Raw genomic sequence first — 20,448 nt, 5'->3', positions numbered from 1 at the left:
GGGACAACACATAATTAGTACTGGATAAGAAGTTATTTAAAGAAATGCACTGTAATTGATATATTCATTCAAACCAAACGGTTTAAGACAACCTAACCTGAAAGTCCATTCGCTTTCCTTCTTAATAAGTTCTTTACTTAAGTCACCACCGCGTACGCCTAGGTGGACCCTATCTAGGCCAAAGGCGCGCATCTCACATGGTGAGTCATGATGTAAAGCATGGTAGTGTCTGGCTACTGATGTTAGTTTTTTGCCTTTCTGAAGATCCGATGATGAGTTGCGAATGGAACCCATATGTTCCAAAATCCTGGTTTTGAATTTTCTAGTCGTCATGCCTACATATCGTTGATTGCAAGCACAGGTTAGACAATAGACTACCCCTTGTGTGTCACAGTTAAAAAAGTGTTGTATAGAAATATCTTTGCCAAGTCTGTCCTTGACATTGTCAGTTATCTGTATCTGTGGGCAGGCCTTACATTGCCCACATGGAAAAGATCCCTTTGGGAGTTTGGATTTGGTCATTTCACGTGAGAAATGGCTCCGAACCAGCGTATCTTTAATGTTCTTAGATCTCCTCCAACTGATTTGCAAGGTGGGATCCAATAAAGGTGATAACTCTGGATCCAGATGTAGGACAGGTAGGTGTTTTTGAATGGCCTTTTTTAATAAACGCCATTCTGGACAAAAGGTCCCTACAAATCGAATCTTGGTATCAGCTTTTGGTTCTTGGGGTTTTTCTTGGAAGATCAGGGATTCCCTGTTGGTTTTCAAAATGGATTGTTGAGCTCTCTTCAGAGAGCGTTTACTGTATCCCCGAGCTTGTAATCTGGTCATGAGTTCTCTGCTCTTCTGTTTGAACACCTTCTCCTCTGTGCAGTTCCGTCTAAGACGAAGAAATTCACCCTTAGGGATGTTTTCAATAGTAGGTGGGAAATGTGAGCTCGTTTGGTGCAGTATACTGTTTGTGGCTGTATCCTTGCGAAAGAGTTCTGTAGCCAGGGTCCCACTTGTTGTCTTGTAGATGTTCAAGTCCAAAAAAGATATCTTGTCTCTACTGATTGAGTGAGTGAGAAAGATGTTCAAATCGTTTGCATTGAGGATGTTTATGAAATCCAACAGGAGTTTCTCGTCTCCTTCCCAAATCACAAAGATATCATCAATGTATCTCAGCCAATTGATGATATGTTTTGTATAAAGATGATTGTCATCGTTGAAGACTATTGTTTGTTCCCACCAGCCGAGGAACAGGTTGGCATATGTGGGAGCACAAGCTGCACCCATTGCTGTTCCTCGAATTTGCTGAAAAAATTGGTCACCAAAAGTGAAATAGTTTTTACTGAGAACAAAGCTCAATATTTCACATAAGAAATCATGAAATACATTTTTTTCTTCCATATCCAGGAAGAATTTGGTGGCTTGTACCCCTTGTGAGTGTGAAATGCTGCTATACAGAGCTTCCACATCTAAGGTGACTAGGATACAGTTCTCATCTAGACATATGTCATGTATTTTCCTTAGGAGATCAGAGGTGTCTTTAAGATAGGAGGGTAGTGTCATGACATGGTCCCTGAGATGTAAATCCAGAAATTTGCTTGGGGTTTCCAGGAGTCCCCCATTTCCTGACACTATGGGTCTCCCAGGCGGTTTGTTGATGTTCTTATGTATCTTGGGCAATAAGTAAAATGTAGGTACCCTGGGATTCGAGATCTCGAGGTACTTAGCCTCTTGTTGTGTGATAGCCCCAGTGGCAAATGCCTCTGCAATCATATGCATGTATTGCTTGTGAAATTTTGCTGTGGGATTCAGTGGTAATCTGATATAGCAGGATGTGTCCAGAAGTTGTCTCCGTACTTCCTCCTCATACATTGTGGTGGGCCATATAACGATATTGCCTCCCTTATCCGAGGGTTTGATAACGGTGTCAGTCCATGTTTTAATCTCTTTGAGGGCTTGTCTCTCTCTGTATTTGAGATTTTTAGTGAGACATTTTTTGCGGGAGTTGGTTTGGATCTCATCAAATTCTTTGGAGACTAGATCTAAAAAGACCCTGATTTCTGGGCTGTTGGTGTCAGGAGGGAAAAAAGTGGACTTTAGTTTGCATGTTGGTCTTGTTTTCCGTGAGGCGGAAACGTCCGAAGCGGATTCCATATGCAATTCCTCCTGTATCTGGATAGCCGTATGATCTTCTTCGGTCAGTAGTGTGATTGATGCACTAGGATCCTCCAAAGGTCCTGAATGGCTGGGTGGTGGAGTCATGATACTTGGGTCAACAGAGGATTTGGCAAAGAATTTTTTTAATAATAATTTGCGACCGAAGAGTCTGAGATCCTTCTCCCACAAAAACCTATTAAAGGGTGATGTGGGTGAAAAAGATAGACCCTTACTGAGAACCTCTAATTGATCTTCCGTAATGGTTTTGGTACTGAGGTTAATAATTTGCAATTTGTCGGTAGTTATCACTTCCTGGTCGTCCGTACCGGATAGTGAGATGTTCTTGGGGTGGTCCAATCTCGCTTGTTTCTGTCTGTGTTTCGTCCCCCCCCTTCTTGTCGGCCTTGAGGCTTGCTTCTGCCTCTGGTACGTTGGCCTCTCCCTAAAAAAGGATCCTCACTCTTGTTATATCTATGGGTGAGAGTGCTTCCTTCGGGATGTTCCGTGGAGGAGTCTTCACTGTATGATGATTCCAATTCAGAAGAGCTCGGATCTTCTCTAGTTGGTCCTCCTCTAGGACGTGGAATAGGAGAGTGCCAACGAAAGATTTTTCCTAAGGAGAAGTCGTTTTTGTCTCGTAAGAATTTGGTGCGTTTTCTTTCTATAATATTGGTTTCATATGTATCCAAATCTTTCTTGTATTTTTCAAAAGTGTTTTGAAAAGTCAGGTCTTTCTCCCAGGTTTCTAAGTTTTGACCCAATTCTTCAATACTTTTTTCTACTTGATCTAGTATCAGATTGTCGTGTTTGATCAAGATTAAAATTAGTTCATTGGAACATTTTAATAAGCTGTTTTCCCATTCAGTTTTTAGGTTGTCCGTGGCCAGAGGGAAGGAGGGGAAGATACGTGGTCGTAGGCCTCTGGGTGACAGTTTATTTTTGTGGTAGTTTTCTAATGTAGTGATGTCCCAGGTAAGCCTAATCCTTTTTTGTAGGTTCTTCTGTAATTTAGATAGATCAGATTTCCAATCTTTAGGAGTGCTGGGATTGTGAAAGGTATCTGAAAAGATATCTCCAAATTCCTCTATATTTCTACGTTTGGATGTTAGTTCAGTTTTTAATGAAAATGCTGTCATTGCCTTGAATATAACAATAAACGGGGGGGGGGGAAACCAATTATTGTAACAGAAACGACTACTATACAAGAGGAAAGAAATCCTATAACAAGGTATATAAATCCGTGCAAGGTATGGAAAGCTGAGTCTTAACTCAGTGTACTGAATACATGAATGTATTGGGGGTATACCGCACTGGAAAATAGTGATGTATCTAGTAGATATTGTTGGACCAAAATATTAAATACAAGGAGAAAACCAATGTTTTCTAATTTGATCTTGAGTTTGGTGGTGCACCCTGAGTCAGTGGTAAAACATGCGAAAAAAGGGAGAGAAGAAGACTCTTTTGTGGGTGCACTCTTGTATGTTTGAAAGTCTCAGAAGAAACAATAGGTAGAAATTAAATATAAATTTTTAAATATAAATTTTATTAACAACAATTAGTAAAATAGTAGTAAAGTAAGCTGTCAAAAATCAAGGTGGGGGTTAGGGGGGGGGGGAAGGGGGTTTTTGGGAAAGAAGGAAACACAGAACAAAATTTAATTACAGTGTAAATACTGAATATTGGTTCTGAGCTGCCTGGGTGCGAAAATAACAGCTGGAGGCCTGAAAAGATGAGGCAATTTTATTCTCTTGTGAGTGATAATGAGGAGACAGATAGGATGGGTAAAGATAGAATAAGCAAGATGAATCTGCTGTCAGTGTTAGACGCTGAGCAAAACCGTCCAGGAATTTCTACTAAACTGAGTATTCCTCAAGAGTCTCCCACTCGAGTACTGACCCAGCCCTACACTGCTTAGCTTCCAAGATCGGAAGGATTCGGGCGTTACCAGTGTGGTATGATAGTAGAAGACATATTTGATATCGAGGGCTCGAGAATCACTGATGAGAGTTCACAAAAATGGAGAAGAAAAAGAATAAGTTGGAGAGGAAAATAGGGGATCTGCTGCCACCGTTAGACCGGGATAATTACCCCTGAATCAGTGGTGAGAGTCCTGAAAAAAGTAAAAAGTTGGAAGAAGGAAGGAAAAAAAGGAAGAAGAACAATGCTGATATGTAGTGGTTTGAGAAAGGTTGATAGTCAATAGGCTGCTTAATTGCGGGGTGCTGATAGTACCTATAATGTAGGTGCTTGATGTAATAGAGAACAAATTGTACACAATTAGCAGACAATTAAGTTGATTTGAACCATGCAACACCATTAATTTGATGCTATCCGATTATTATCCTTTGTGCCAAAATGGTATCAGTTGGGAAGATGAGGAAATAATATCAACGATTCTAACAAGATATGTTGGGATTAATTATGTCCCACTGTATACAGAGCTACAGAAATGCTAGATGATAATAATAGTAGAAAATGAAAACTTGAAATAATATAAAGATATGAGATACAAAAAAATATTGATAATTTGCTGAGCCAAAAGAATATGTCAGTTTAATAACTGAACATCAAAGGTTTAGCAATATCCTAAGTGATAACAGTATAATGCCGCTGGATGCCGACTGCCTATAAAGCGAGTACTTGCATAAAACAGATTTGATGAATAATATTGAGAAATAAGCATCTGAAGTTGAATACAAATAAAGGTGCAAGAAAAATACTGCAGTTATGCAGATATTACCCGGAATTGTGGGGGCGATCGGTCACTGGTATGTGGCAGAGTGCTGTATGAGTACGGGATGTCTGTATCAGAGTCCAAGCATATTAAAGATGCAGGATACAGTGGTTGTCAAGTTTGAACAGTTCGTTATGGCCGCAGAGCAGACCGGTCTGCCTGATATGTTACGGAGACGTGGTCTGTTTAAGTCCGTTGCGGGCAGGTGGTGGAATGTCCAATAATATCTGCAGGGCTGATGCGGCTGAAGGAGGAAGGGACGCAATGTTCAAAGTCCCGTCGCGGCAGTGTGTGGCGGCGGCGGGTTGATGTAGCGGCTGCTGAAGAATGAGCGGCTCGTGGTTCAGGCTGTCCGGAATCGGCTGTCACCCCCAGGCAGTGGGGTATGGAACGGAAGACGCGTTTCACCCGTTCACCGGGCTTGATCACTTCCTGTTCATGGAGGGGATCGTGCGGGCTTTATCTTGCAAGGGGGCTGGTCAATGTCCAATCAAAAGGGAGGTGTGTCCTACGTTGCCAAATTGCTGCACAGGTGGAATTGCTGTTCTGATTTGTATTGGTTCCCTATTAAACTTGCAAATAGTGGCCCATTGCACAAAAGGAAAGAAGAAATATATGAGAAATATACAAGGCAATTGGATATAAATGAGCATAACAATTATTGTTATAAGGAAAAGATAAGTCGACAAATTGATAAATAAAATTATTATATAAAAGAAATATAGAAGATTATGATAATAAGTAAGAATAGATTATGAATATATGTAAATAAGAAATAATCAAATTGATACATAAAATGTACATATATTGAGACAGCATATCTTAACCTAAGTTATATTCTGACGCTAGAGACATTATAAGAGGATATTTGTAAATATATATATATATTTGTGTATAAGTGGCGTGGATGGAGGTGGTGGGAATCGCTATGGAAAGACTGGGGGGGAAAAATATATTGTGGGGGGTGGATTTTTTGGAGTGAAATAATGAGATAAATACTATAAATGTGGGGGGGGGGGGAAAGGGGGGGGGGTTTGGTTGGCGGGTGGAAAGGAAAATGTGTCTGTGTATAGGAGTGAGATGGGGGGGTGTTTTTTGGAATGGTGGTGGGATTGGGAGGATAGAGTGGGGGGGGGGAGAGGGGGAAAGGGGGGAGGGGAGGGGAAGAATGGATGGGGGGGATGGAAAGGGGGGGAGGGGGGGGGGTTTGCTTTAACTTCCACTGTTCCTGATGACTGCCATTTCTTAATTACATTCCGAACAGGGGATATGGGCATCTGATAACGCTTTGCTATCTTCTTATAGCCTTCTCCTGCTTTGTGAGCATCAACTATTCTCAGTTTCAGTGTTCTACACAACTGCTTAGAGGAACCCATGGTGCTGATTGTTGGAGCAAGGTCAGATGAGTCTGGGTTTTTAAAACCTTTGAGATTGATATTACCTGGTCTTTCCAGACGATGATTGAGAACAATCCATGACACTGCCAGGTCTCAGCTGTCCAAAGGGGGCAGTACAAGGTATTAACTCTGCAGGGTGCCCAAACTTTTGCAGACGCCATTTTTTGTTTTCTGTTCTTTTGAAAGTGTAAATGATGGAAATAAAATCAAACTTTTTTTGACATGTTATAAGAATGTCTAATCTGTAATTTGATGCCTTTTGGAGATTTTTCCATCTTTCCTTGGCTTCTTTTTGCATATTAAAATGAATTTTTGCCTGGGGTGCCCAAACTTTCAATCCCCACTGTATCTAGGTATACCATTAGACCTGCTAATTGATTTGTAATGTGGTTTAAAATGAACTGGAGGACATTATATGTTACATAATATGACCTGGGGGCACTGTAATGAAGTGGAGGCACTATAGTGTGTCATCATATGAACTGGGGACAGCATTGTAATGTGGCACAATATGAATTGAGGACACTGTGGGGTATATTCAATTGAAGTCGAAAGCTGCCGTCTGTCAAAAAAAGACGGCAGTTTTCGACTTTTTAAGGTCGGAAGAGATTCCGACCTATTCAATCTAACCCCAAATTATTCGACAAGTTTAGGAATTTGACTTGTCGAAAAGCACATGGATCGGCGGAATAGCTGCCGATCCACATGCTTGTGTTGATCGGTTTTGGCCCCCTTTTCAACCATTTCAATTCGACTTTAAAAAAAGTCGAAGTGAGATGCGGGAGCAGAGACGGGGAAAGCCACGGGCAGACGGGGAGAACAGCGCCGGAGGATGTGTCACAGCCGCCGCTCACAGTAGCGTCCACTCGGCTCCAGCAAGCGAGGTCTTGCTTGCTGGTGCCGGGTGGACGCTGCTGTGAGCGGCGGCTGTGATGCAGGAGCAGAGACGGGGGAGAGGCAGAGACGGGGGGGGGAGACGGGGGAGAGACACGGGCAGACGGGGAAGAGCAGCGCTACAGCAGCGGCTATATAGCCGCTGCTGTAGCGCTTCTCTCCCCCGTCTGCCCGCGGCTCTCCCCCGTCTCAGCTCCCGCATCTCAATTCGACTTTTTTAAAGTCGAATTGAGATTGCATTGAATAGCCCAGGTCGGATCCATTCTGACAAATGAATGTCAGAATGGATCCGACTTCAATTGAATATACTCCTGTATGTCATAATGTGAATTTGAGGTACTGTGTTTTCTTAATGTGTACTGGCAGTCCTACAATGTGACATAATGTGAACTAGGGCACTACTACGATTTCTAAAATAAACCGGGGCAGACAATTTTCAATGTGTTTCTTTTGGGCCGGGGTTGGGGATGGGGGAGACGACGGGGCACCTATTCTCTGCAATTTTAACTACCTATATATGTCATCTTAACTTTTTTTGTGATGGATTTCCATATGCTCTGTTGTCTTGATGACTTTATGTACACTATGTATTGTCTATCATTATTGCTGTCTTTAATAACCGAACATTTGTCCCCTACAATGTCTGTGTGAACGACACTTGATGCTTCAATAAAAATTGTTTAAAAAATAATAATAATAAACTAGGGCACTATTATAAGGCATAACATTAACTAAGGTACTGCTATGGTTCAGAAAATAAACTAGGATACTACTATGGTGCAAAACACTAGGGCACTACTATGGTTCAGAAAATAAACTAGGGTACTACTATGGTGCAAAACACTAGGGCACTACTATTGTTCAGAAAATAAACTAGGGTACTACTATGGTGCAAAACAGTAGGGCACTACTATGGTTCAGAAAATAAACTAGGGTACTACTATGGTGCAAAACACTAGGGCACTACTATTGTTCAGAAAATAAACTAGGGCACTACTATGGGGCATAAAATTAACAACTACTGCAGAGAGGTGTCTCTCTAGAAGCATTGGGACAGGGGCCCACTCTAAAAATTGCTAAGGGGACCACACAGTCCGGGCTAAACCCCTGGAACATACAGTACACCCAGAGAAGACCAGCAAATTCACAGCAGCATAGGCATATTTCCTACAGATTCCATGGGCATATTTTTATTATTACAACATGTACAGCCAGAAAACACAAATTCTAGTAGTGAATTAAAGGATCTTCATAATGGGATCCGGTCTGAAGATCGACAGTGTCTAGGTCGACAATGTTTAGGTCGACCACTATAGGTCGACAGTCACTAGGTCTACATGTTTTCAAGGTCGACAGGGTTTCTAGGTCGACATGTTCTAAGTCGACATGTCAAAAGGTCGACGTGAGTTTTTCACAATTTTTTCTTTTTTTGAACTTTTTCAAACTTAACGATCCACGCGCACTACGACTGGGAACGGTAACCTGTGCTGAGCACAGCGGTAGAGGAGCGAGGCACCTTGCCCGAAGCATGGCGAGTGAAGCGAGCCATGCGAGGGGACACAGTGCACTAATTGGGGTTCCCGGTCACTGTACGGAGATAGCGACACAAAAAAAAACTCATGTCGACCTTTTGACCTGTCGACCTAGAACATGTCGACCTTCAAACCCTGTCGACCTAGTGACTGTCGACCTATAGTGGTTGACCTAAACATTGTCGACCTAGACACTGTCGATCTAATGATCCACACCCTTTATAATCATTATATATCAACAAATGCAAATATTAATGTCATTAAAAATGACTGAAAGCCATACAGATATTTACAGAAGCTTGTATGCAGTTTAGGGTCACCTGTGTTTTTTCAATAAAACTAGTGTAGGCGCCTGTAAAAGGGGTGTAAATTGAAAGTTGAGTAAAATAATGTGTAACGTAAATATGGTGTAACTGTAAACCTAACAACATATTTAATGAAGACAATTCCTGTATTAGATGTCAGTTGCTTTTCCTTAAAGACCTTTTTTTTATGCATTCTCAAAATGTCATTAAAATTAGTCATTAGACTAGTAGTACTAAAATATCCTTAATTAGATTGTTAAGAAAATAAAGTTGTTTCTGAAGGTATAAAGCGATTTAAAAATAGCTTTGAGGAGGAAAAATCCCTTACAATGCCAGTATACTACTTGGAGCAGCTTTTTCGTCTTTTTTTTCATGCAAATCCACATGAGTTCTATGACAGTTCCACTGGGATTCCGTGTGGTGTTGGGATTCCGGCGTTGGTCACATGATCGTGGGCATCCAGAGCGCAGGGATGCTGACCGCATCCCCTATAAAAGTGCTGTTAAAAAAAAATTCCTCCTAATTTTAACATCGCCCAAGGCTGTTAATTTGCTGTTTTGCTAAACTAGAGATAAACGTTGTGTTTAAACAAAAAAATGAAATAAATGTAACTTTACATTTTCTGTATATTTTGCAATGGTAAGCGCAACTCCCAAAGGGTATGGGAGTGGGGGGATGGGGGGATTCAGACTGACTGAGATAATCAGGGGGGAGGGGGGAAGTTTAATGTAATTGTTTGACACAAGAGTTAATTGGGAGTATGAGAAAGAATGAAAGAGATGGCAGGGATGTAAATGAAATGTTTCTTTATTGCAAATAGGATGAAAATTGCTCAAAACATCACGTAAGTTAACGGACTACCCTTTTCCTGTATACCATCCGTAATGGTATACTTCTATTTGATAGGGTGTATGTCAGATTTACTTTTAATTACACCTTTACCATAGGATTACACAAACCTATGTGCCCTGTGATGTCCCTAATTGTGGATGATAAGTCAGATGGTTCTGGGCTGACTACATGAGGTGTCCCGCTTGTCTGCCCCTGTAATGTTTAAAAGTGTGCTGACTGGTGTAGTGTGAGATGGCAGGCTTGTTGTGCTCACCGCCAAGGGCGCATTCGGTGCGCCTATCCCGGCTCAACTTCCGCCTCCCTGCCGCTGGTGCTTCTCAGTCCCTGGCCGCCGGTCCTCAGATGTTCCCCGCTGTCCGGAGTGCAGCAGCCACTGCGCTCCGTTTGTGTGAGGGTTTCCTTAACCGATTCCTGGTTCTGGGTCACGGGGTCCGTGATTGGCTGTGAGTGATGCGGACAAGGTGTCTTACCCTCTCCCTTTCCAGCTGGGAGAGGGAGGTTTTTCGATGGTTTCTGAGTAGTGCACTCGAGGTGTCTTGCTCCAACGCGTTTCAGCACTTATCCACTTAACTGACGATTTTTCCCTTCAAAAGCGTTAACAACATTGTTTTTTATTTAATAAAGTTGAAAAAGTATTTTTTAAAATATTTAAACATTATATTATGCACATCTGCAGAACGGATCTCCTTGTCAAAAACGGGGGGACAGGGTGCGACGGCGCAGTTGCATGAAATCTGACCATGCCAGTTTATATGCCTTTGTCAAGGATCCATGACAAAGGCACATTAACTGAAACGTGTTGGAGCAAAACAAAACAAGGAAGGGAAGGTGTGCATGTAAGGTTATAAGGGGTATGAGAGGGTAACGGTCATGTATTTTAAGCTAAGATTTAATAGGAACATATTTTAATATAGCTGTGTAAAAGAGTAATAGGGTGTCTACTAGTTTGGGGTGAAATCCAGTTAGATAAACTAACTCAATAAATGTACTGTATTTAAATAACACATAACATTATCTGTTTGCTAAATTAGACATTTGGTTTATAAAATTAGGTGTGCTGGTCATTTATTAACCAGAAAAGCAGCTCTCTTATAAACTACAGAGTTAAAGTCAAATTAATCCAGTTAGGTATGAGATGTTAAGAGAGCGCTACTGTGCATACTCCAAAATGGCTCCTCCAGGGATGCTTCATTCTCTAACCAAGATGGCCACCAGCAGGGCCGAAACTAGGATTTTTGTCACCCGGGGCAAGGTAGTCATTTGACACCCCCCCCGGCAAAAAAAAAAAAAATTATTTTACAATAAATAAATAAAAATAATAATAAAAAAAATTAAAATAAATAAATACATGAATAAAAATATTATATATATATATATATATATATATATCTCTCTTTCAGAACTTTTTTACCTGAAAAATTGCCTTTTCTAACATGAATTTCATATCCAGGAAAAAGTGTCCCCATTTTACACAGTACGACAGGCAAGTGTCCCCATTCCCCATTTTACACATTGCGGCAGACAGGTGACCCCATTTTACACATTGCGGCAGACAGGTGTCCCCATTTTACACATTGCGGCAGGAAAAAGTGTCCCCATTTTACACATTGCGGCAGACAGGTGACCCCATTTTACACATTGCGGCAGACAGGTGTCCCCATTTTACACATTGCGGCAGGAAAAAGTGTCCCCATTTTACACATTGCGGCAGGCACGTGTCCCCATTTTACACAGTACGCTGGCAAGTGTCCCCATTTTACACATTGCGGCAGGAAAAAGTGTCCCCATTTGACACATTGCGGCAGGCACGTGTCCCCATTTTACACAGTACGCTGGCAAGTGTCCCCATTTTACACATTGCGGCAGGAAAGTGTCCCCATTTTACACATTGCGGCAGGAAAAAGTGTCCCCATTTGACACATTGCGGCAGGAAAAAGTGTCCCCATTTGACACATTGCGGCAGGCACGTGTCCCCATTTTACACAGTACGCTGGCAAGTGTCCCCATTTTACACATTGCGGCAGGAAAGTGTCCCCATTTTACACATTGCGGCAGGAAAAAGTGTCCCCATTTTACACATTGCGGCAGGCACAGGTCCCCATTTTACACATTGCGGCAGGAAAAAGTGTCCCCATTTTACACATTGCGGCAGGCACAGGTCCCCATTTTACACATTGCGGCAGGAAAAAGTGTCCCCATTTTACACATTGCGGCAGGCACAGGTCCCCATTTTACACAGTACGCTGGCAAGTGTCCCCATTTTACACATTGCGGCAGGCACAGGTCCCCATTTTACACAGTACGCTGGCAAGTGTCCCCATTTTACACATTGCGGCAGGCACAGGTCCCCATTTTACACAGTACGCTGGCAAGTGTCCCCATTTTACACATTGCGGCAGGCACAGGTCCCCATTTCACACAGTACGCTGGCAAGTGTCCCCATTTTACACATTGCGGCAGGCACAGGTCCCCATTTTACACAGTACGCTGGCAAGTGTCCCCATTTTACACATTGTGGCAGGAAAAAGTGTCCCCATTTTACACATTGCGGCAGACAGGTGACCCCATTTTACACATTGCGGCAGACAGGTGTCCCCATTTTACACATTGCGGCAGGAAAAAGTGTCCCCATTTTACACATTGCGGCAGGCACGTGTCCCCATTTTACACAGTACGCTGGCAAGTGTCCCCATTTTACACATTGCGGCAGGAAAAAGTGTCCCCATTTGACACATTGCGGCAGGCACGTGTCCCCATTTTACACAGTACGCTGGCAAGTGTCCCCATTTTACACATTGCGGCAGGAAAGTGTCCCCATTTTACACATTGCGGCAGGAAAAAGTGTCCCCATTTGACACATTGCGGCAGGAAAAAGTGTCCCCATTTGACACATTGCGGCAGGCACGTGTCCCCATTTTACACAGTACGCTGGCAAGTGTCCCCATTTTACACATTGCGGCAGGAAAGTGTCCCCATTTTACACATTGCGGCAGGAAAAAGTGTCCCCATTTTACACATTGCGGCAGGCACAGGTCCCCATTTTACACATTGCGGCAGGAAAAAGTGTCCCCATTTTACACATTGCGGCAGGCACAGGTCCCCATTTTACACATTGCGGCAGGAAAAAGTGTCCCCATTTTACACATTGCGGCAGGCACAGGTCCCCATTTTACACAGTACGCTGGCAAGTGTCCCCATTTTACACATTGCGGCAGGCACAGGTCCCCATTTTACACAGTACGCTGGCAAGTGTCCCCATTTTACACATTGCGGCAGGCACAGGTCCCCATTTTACACAGTACGCTGGCAAGTGTCCCCATTTTACACATTGCGGCAGGCACAGGTCCCCATTTCACACAGTACGCTGGCAAGTGTCCCCATTTTACACATTGCGGCAGGCACAGGTCCCCATTTTACACAGTACGCTGGCAAGTGTCCCCATTTTACACATTGTGGCAGGAAAAAGTGTCCCCATTTTACACATTGAGGCAGGCACAGGTCCCCATTTTACACAGTACGCTGGCAAGTGTCCCCATTTTACACATTGTGGCAGGAAAAAGTGTCCCCATTTTACACATTGAGGCAGGCACAGGTCCCCATTTTACACATTGCGGCAGGCACAGGTCCCCATTTTACACATTGCGGCAGGACGGTGGTGGAGGGAGAGAGAGAGAGAGGAAGGGAGAGGGGCTGACTTACATTTGAAGCGGTTCTCGCCGCTCTTCAGCCGCCTCTCCCTCCTCGTCCGGTCTGCGCGGCTCCCCCTTCTCCCTCCTCCGGCGGGGTTTCGTGGAATGACGCGTTTGCGCCGTGACGTCACGACGCAATCGCGTCATTCCGCGAAACCCCGCCCCCCCGAGCTGGGCACTCGGGAGAAGGGGGTTTCAACGTTATAAAAGTGCCGCGGCGGGTGTTAGGGGGTCTCGGCGCCCCCTCCAATCCGGCGCCCAGGTCGCCTGCCCCCCTAGCCCCCCCCTAGTTTCGGCCCTGCCACCAGAGTTACTAGTGTGCCATCTTGTTACTGTGTAGAGTGACATTGCATACCTCATAACATTATAAAGAGCAGGACTCCTTCAGTGCATGCAGCTGAAAAAGGGGCATGGCCTCGGTGACAGGGGGCGTTGCTTCACTGGAATAGCGCAATTGCTAGCCACACCCCCATTTTCATCATTGTTGGGGCATGGTGGGGTCCCGCACCCCGGATTCATATCTATTGTTAGGGACCCCCAGTGAAAGAGAGACACCTTGATGATTGTCCTGGGGGTTTAAACCCTATATTTGCAAATATAAGCAACCAAGATCTCTATATATTTTACTGTTATGTAGTGTTATTTCAGAAGTCACTCAGTGTGCATTAGGGATGCCAAAATGGTTTTCTTACTCAGAACTACCCCTCCCTTTTAGCACCTGAGTGACATCATTAATCTGATTGAGCAGCTTGCCAGTAAATATGTATTGTGGTCATGCCACCAGCCTCTCTGTCTCCCATGAATAGACACTGTGCGCGTCTCACCGGCTGGTGAGATGTGACAATCCTGCTCCTCTACAAGCTCTGTTTCATGCCCTTAACCAATGTGATCACAGCCAGTACGGCTGTACCTACAACTCTTAATAAACCACACTACTGGTTATGTTACTGGACTGGTCTTTGGGTCAGGATCAGAGGCAGAACTCTGGGAGGCAACGGAGTCATCTGCCGCCGGGCTCCTGCTCTGAAGGGGGGCACCTCTCCATCCATTCTGTGACACCATTGAATTAAGTTAATTGATAGCTGCAGCTTTCTTTTCAGTGTCCGACTTCCTCACTGGTCCTTGCACCTTACAAATCACACCCTCTTTATTATACTGAATATACACATTTTACAAGTGTCACACCCAGGATTAGAAACCACGACCTATTACACTGGAAGCAGTCACCTTACTGATGAAGCTGTTTGCTCCTGTCTAGGAAATATGAGAATTTTAACTATATGAAGATACTTCTCTGACAATTACACGTAACTTCATATAGTTAGAATTCTAATGCTACCTCTACAGGAGCAAATAGCTCTATCAGTAAAGTGTCTGCTGTCAGTGTAACAGCAGTCATACCCAGGATTAGAACCCATGACCTAAGAATTGTGTGATTTAAAATAAAAGACAATTAAATGTATAAATACAGTATATACATTTTTTTCAGAACACTCCATACACACACACACATACACATACATATATTTATCTTAATATAGTAAATAGGGGGGCACCAATATTTATCTTGCCTCCTGGCAACTGGGACAAACTTACGCCACTGGTCAGGATCATTCTGTTGATGTGTACACTACTCTGCAACACCACTGTATGTGCAGTGCACACATATTTCCAGCATGAGGCAAGTTCCATTGAGCTATAGATACTGTATATACATTACAGAGTTATGAAGAACACTGATGTGAGTGGAGGAAATTAGAAGTATTTAGAACTTATGGTCCAATATTTCTCTAATATCTCCTATTTTTATTCGGCTAGATATGTACACATTTACATTGTTGGACAAGAGCTGACAACTGTGTTCTTTGAGAGCAGAACAATATGGAGAAGTGTGCAGCGAGCAGTAAGCTACTAGCTGTCATTTATATACAAGTGAAGGGAAGTGATAGAGATTACACAGGGTTCCTAATGAAAGTCATTAGTGGAGCATCACATCCACTGACGTTGCTAACGATCGTGGTACACACATTGAGACTGATACAGAGATAAATGCAAGTCGGCTGTAATTGCTCCTGCATTGCGTGCAGAGAATTCACCTGTGCCGAGTTGTACGTATCTCTGCAGCTGGATCACCCTCATTTGTGTGATTGGGTTATTATTTGTGCGCACTTGCATCTGCCCTGTCCTTTGTATAAAAGATCTGTCTGAGATAAGTACGCAGAACTCTGCATAGCCTGTCATTCTGTTATCTCGCCCTCACTAAACCTTTGAGTGAATGCTCCATTACTACTCATTTACGCCTCTTCATCTGCAAGTAGAGATGCAACTGAGCTACATACAACGTTGCATGCACATATGCTTGACTCCGGATTATGCACAGACAGTGCAGAACATGCTAGATAGAGCCAATTTCCACTTAACTGTACATCAGCCTCATTATGATTAAATGTCATGTTTCTTGCCTTTGTACTGTACTACTGAGAGTGTTGGTGCCAGCTGTTACTGGAACATCCTCATCTATATATATAAATATTGTTCTTGGCTCAGAAGACACTTTTTATTGTGGCCCCCAAAAACTTGTAAACGTTCTATCATCTTCTTTAGCAGCCGTCAGACCTCAATGATTGTGGCCTTCTATAAAGAGTGGGGCTGTCTATGACGTCCCTCAGCATTTACGACTGCAATAGAAGCCTAGAGAACATGTGGACAACTCCAAGTTTTCCATCTGCATGCTGTGTGCCTCTCCACAGTCACTATTATTCTTTCACAACATTTCTTCCCTTTTCATTCGTATCTTTGAAACCTGTGTGGGTTTTTTCCCCCCTCATTTGCAGCACATGCTTTAATCTCGGTAACAAGGTTTTGTCTTCTTACCTCCTGCTAGTGGTTTTGCTGTAAGACAATAGGCTGTTTACACTAATAGACCAACACAGATACAAACAGCACAGTGGAGAGCCAGTGGAATTCAACATTTCTCCATCTGTTTCCAAAACCAATATTGACCCAGGACCCCTGTCTCTTTCCTTTGCTGAAAGTGTTAGCAGACAAATCAAGGATTTTTTTTGTTCCAGACCCCAGGAGATGGGTCTAACGGTGCCCTCCACAAAGTATCTCCTAGGCTGGTGACTTGCCAGTGGCACAAGCGAGGGATCCACTGTTCCTTGAAGTGAACTGCAGGGGAGACACTTTATAACAGAACCCAGAACCATGCAATTTTGTTTTAAGTTACGGTCTGATAAAAAGGGATTGTGCTGTCGTCAAAAACAGGCTTGTCCCAAGCTGGGGAAAATATTAATAGTATGGAGAATGGGATAGAGGGATGTGGTCACTCCTCATTGGGTTGCTGGATTCTGTCTAATGTTTCTATTAATTAAGAGGCACTGATGTTTGTGAGTACAGTGGGGATGGAGTCAGCATTCAGAAATATCCCATGGACATTGCTCAGCGAAGCAGTGAGCAGGAAAGCGGTGAATACAGTTGGAAAAGTTCAGCTCAACATGACCCATTTCTGCGTATGCTAGTGCCAGGACAGGAAGCTGCATTTACGCTCGTAGTGTCATACAACAGTGCAATAACAGGAACCTGTGCTTTAATCCCGCTAATGTACCAATTTACCTTTGTACTGCTACCTCCCATCACAATGACCTGCAGGTGCAATGAACAGCGCTCCAGTGCACTTGGCTTTCCACAAAAAGAAAAAATTCTTATAAAACTGCCCCTATTCCATGGATTAAAGAATAATAATAATAATGTACAGTATCCCCCATAATGATCGATAGTTGAGGAGGAATTAACTTTTCAATCATTATGTGTAGGAAGCTGGGTATTTAGTATTTACCAGTCAGCATAACAACCAGCTCTAGAGCTTTAGATGTGGTTACAAAAAGAGTCCCAAATGAGGGTCATTTATGAAGCAGAAAAGCTTCCGAAAATGCTGGCCAGTTTGTATGGCACAACTGTGACTAAGGGGGACATGTACTAAGCAGTGATAAGAGCAGAGAAGTGAGCCAGTGGAGAAGTTGCCCATGGCAACCAATCAGCACTGAAGTAATATCTATAATTTGTATACTATAAGATTATACAGAGCTGCTGATTGGTTGATGGGGCAACTTCTCCACTGGCTCACTTCTCCGCTCTTATCACTGCTTAGGAAATGTCCCCATAATTTTCATATAGTGCATAGCCAAGAAAATTCCTTCTTATGGAATTGCCTTCATAATAATAACACTGGGGGCCTTATGTAATAGGCCGCGAGATGTAGGCACAGGAACAAATGTGGCCCATATTTTCAAGCGCCAATGATTTAAAAAAGAAAACAAACCTTAGTGCCTGCATCTCATGAGCTATTACACGAGGTCCTGAGTGACCTAATGCAAGATTTTGTGTCCAGGTGAAAAAGCTTATGGTGGAACGAGGAAAACCTCACTTTGATATCCAGCCTACTACCCCTTTGGGACCACACCCTTCATTTAGTTCACCATTTCCTTTTTTTCTCATAAAATACAATTTAGTGAATAAGACTTGTGTTTCTTAGGGCAGCGGTTAGCATACCGCCAATCAGGATCCCGGCGATCACAATACAGACAACGGAATGCAGAACTGGAGTCCGAGATCAGCTAGGAAACCAAAAATGGCTTGCATGCTTGGTTGCTCCTTATTAATAGGCAAATAATAATATCATAATAATCCCCAATGTTACTAACACTCTGCAACATAATTGAGCAAAAATTAAGTATTTAGGACAATTTACTTAAACCATTGTTATGTGTACATTAGTCCTGATGCAGAGTGGGAGGTAAATCGGGCATACTCTGTACTAAGTGACATCATCTCCCATCGCTGCCAATCGTCACGATGCTAATCGCATATGTACTTACATTAGCATTGCAAAGGACAGCTCTTTCCGATAAGAGCTGTCCTTTGCATTCTTCCGGCGGCTCCCTGACTTCTGGGTTTCGGCCCAGGAGTCATTCTGCGCTTATGCAGAGTGATGGGGGTGGTCGTGGGGCATGCTGGGAGAGATCTGATTGGACCCCTCACACCAGCGCTGCGGAGAGAAGCCTATAGGCTTCTATAGGGTATTGCCAGCAAAAGCTGGCGATCCCCTCAGCAGCGTTGTCCCAGTGGCCGGGGATTAGTGCATTCCGAAAATGCGGTACACAGGGGTTTACCGCTTTTTCTGTTTAGCATATCCCGCCTCTGTGGAGCATGCATGGACAAATTATTATTATTATTATATTATTATTATTACATTTTATTTATAAGGCGCCACAAGTGTTTCACAGCGCCGTACAAAGGACAGTACAGGAAGACAAACTTAGCATTACAGTAAATAAATAAATAACAAAAATAGAGTACAGGTAACAAAGAGCACCACAATTCTCAAGATATAAAACAGCTAAGATGTAAGTAGTGAGGGAGTGATCATTTTACTACTAGGGGCTGGTGGCCATAGATGGAGATGAGCCTTTACCAGCAGGAGAAAAAGCGGGTAAAGATGGTCGCTGAGTAGGGGAGAGCTGTGAGTGAAATGTGTTGAGAAGAGGGCTTGGATAACAAGAGGAAAGAGGGCCCTGCTCTGAAGAGCTAAAAATCTAGTGGGAAGGGTCGACAGACAGATGACATGAGGTACAAGTAAGCGGGAGGTAGCCTGGTGGCAGTATGTAAGCAAAGCTGAGATGTTCAAGGCATGAGGCAGGGGGATGTAGGAGCGACCTCAGGGCTAGGTTATGCACTAGGAGGGTATGCTTTGATGAATAGGTAGGTTTTTAGTGCCCGTTTGAAGCTTTTCAAGATCAGGGAGAGTCTAATGGAGCGGGGGAGTGCGTTCCACTGAAGGGGTGCAGCACGGGCATAGTCTTGAACTCAAGCATGGGAAGCAGTGATCAGAGCAGTGGAGTGGCGATGGTCATTTTCGACCGTAGGGGTCGGGAAGGAGTATGAAGGGAGAGAAGGTTGGAGATGTAGGGAGCAGTGAAATTAGAGATGGCCTTGTATGTGATGGTGAGTAGTTTGAAGAGGATTCTGTAGGGGAATGGGAGCCAGTGTAGATTTTGTCGAAGGGGAGTGGCAGATATGGAGCTGCGGGAGAGGAAGATAAGCCTAGCTGCGAAGTTCAGGACAGATTGGAGGGGAGCAAGATGGGAGCAAGCGAGGCCAGTGAGGAGAACATTGCAGTAGTCGAGTCGTGAGATGACCAGTGAGTGGATAAGTTTAGTTGCACTCTGGGAGAGAAATGGCATGATGTTCGCCTATATGCAGAGCTGTACGTATCTTGGGATGCGATAGTTGCAACCAGTCATTGTCATCAGTGCACACTTGCCCCTACACACACTACACTAGGTGCAACAGACACCTTTCTATACAGATGTATGTCCTCTTACAATCTACGCTTCTCAGCCCGCAGTTATGTCGGCACATCCTCACTGATCTTTGCCTACGTAAGGACCATCCATTAAAACTCGGTTACACTTTTTCAGTCATAAGTACAGATGAGATTGAAATACATCCAGCTGTGCAGTCAGAAGCGTTATAAGGTTGGAGGGGGCCAGTGTGTCCGGTGACCGCCTCCCACTTGGCCCCCAGTGCATTAGCAGACTATTAGGAAGACTCTGGCACTGTGCCAGAGTCTTTAGTGCATGGCATATTTCTGGAATTGTCTTCAAAAATATGGTGCCTACACCTAGGGACATACGCTGAGGTAAATGGCTGTTGAGGCACTGGCTAGTACCAGAGCCAAATTGACACACAATATATGAGCCAAAGGGTTCATGTGGGCATTATACACAGGTGCATCAGTATATACTGCTGAAAATTTGCTGACTTTTGATCAAAGATGTGCGGACTAGACCTCCACTGTCATAGACTTTTTACTCCATAGTTTTGACTATACAA

The 20,448-nt window shown here is 43.5% G+C and overlaps 1 long non-coding RNA gene and 1 pseudogene across 1 annotated transcript in view; one reads left to right on the top strand and one right to left on the bottom strand.

Moving 5' to 3' along the window:
* LOC134965447 (uncharacterized) overlaps positions 1 to 20,448 on the top strand; it is a 205,381-nt gene that overhangs the window by 148,897 nt on the left and 36,036 nt on the right. The gene's annotated exons all lie outside the window — the stretch shown is intronic.
* Positions 3,999 to 4,117, bottom strand: LOC134968332 (5S ribosomal RNA; annotated as a pseudogene).

Source organism: Pseudophryne corroboree, chromosome 10 (assembly GCF_028390025.1).
Source record: "Pseudophryne corroboree isolate aPseCor3 chromosome 10, aPseCor3.hap2, whole genome shotgun sequence".
NCBI lineage: Eukaryota > Metazoa > Chordata > Amphibia > Anura > Myobatrachidae > Pseudophryne > Pseudophryne corroboree.
Note: the sequence above shows the minus strand (reverse complement) of the source record. Positions and strands in the feature narration are given on the sequence as shown.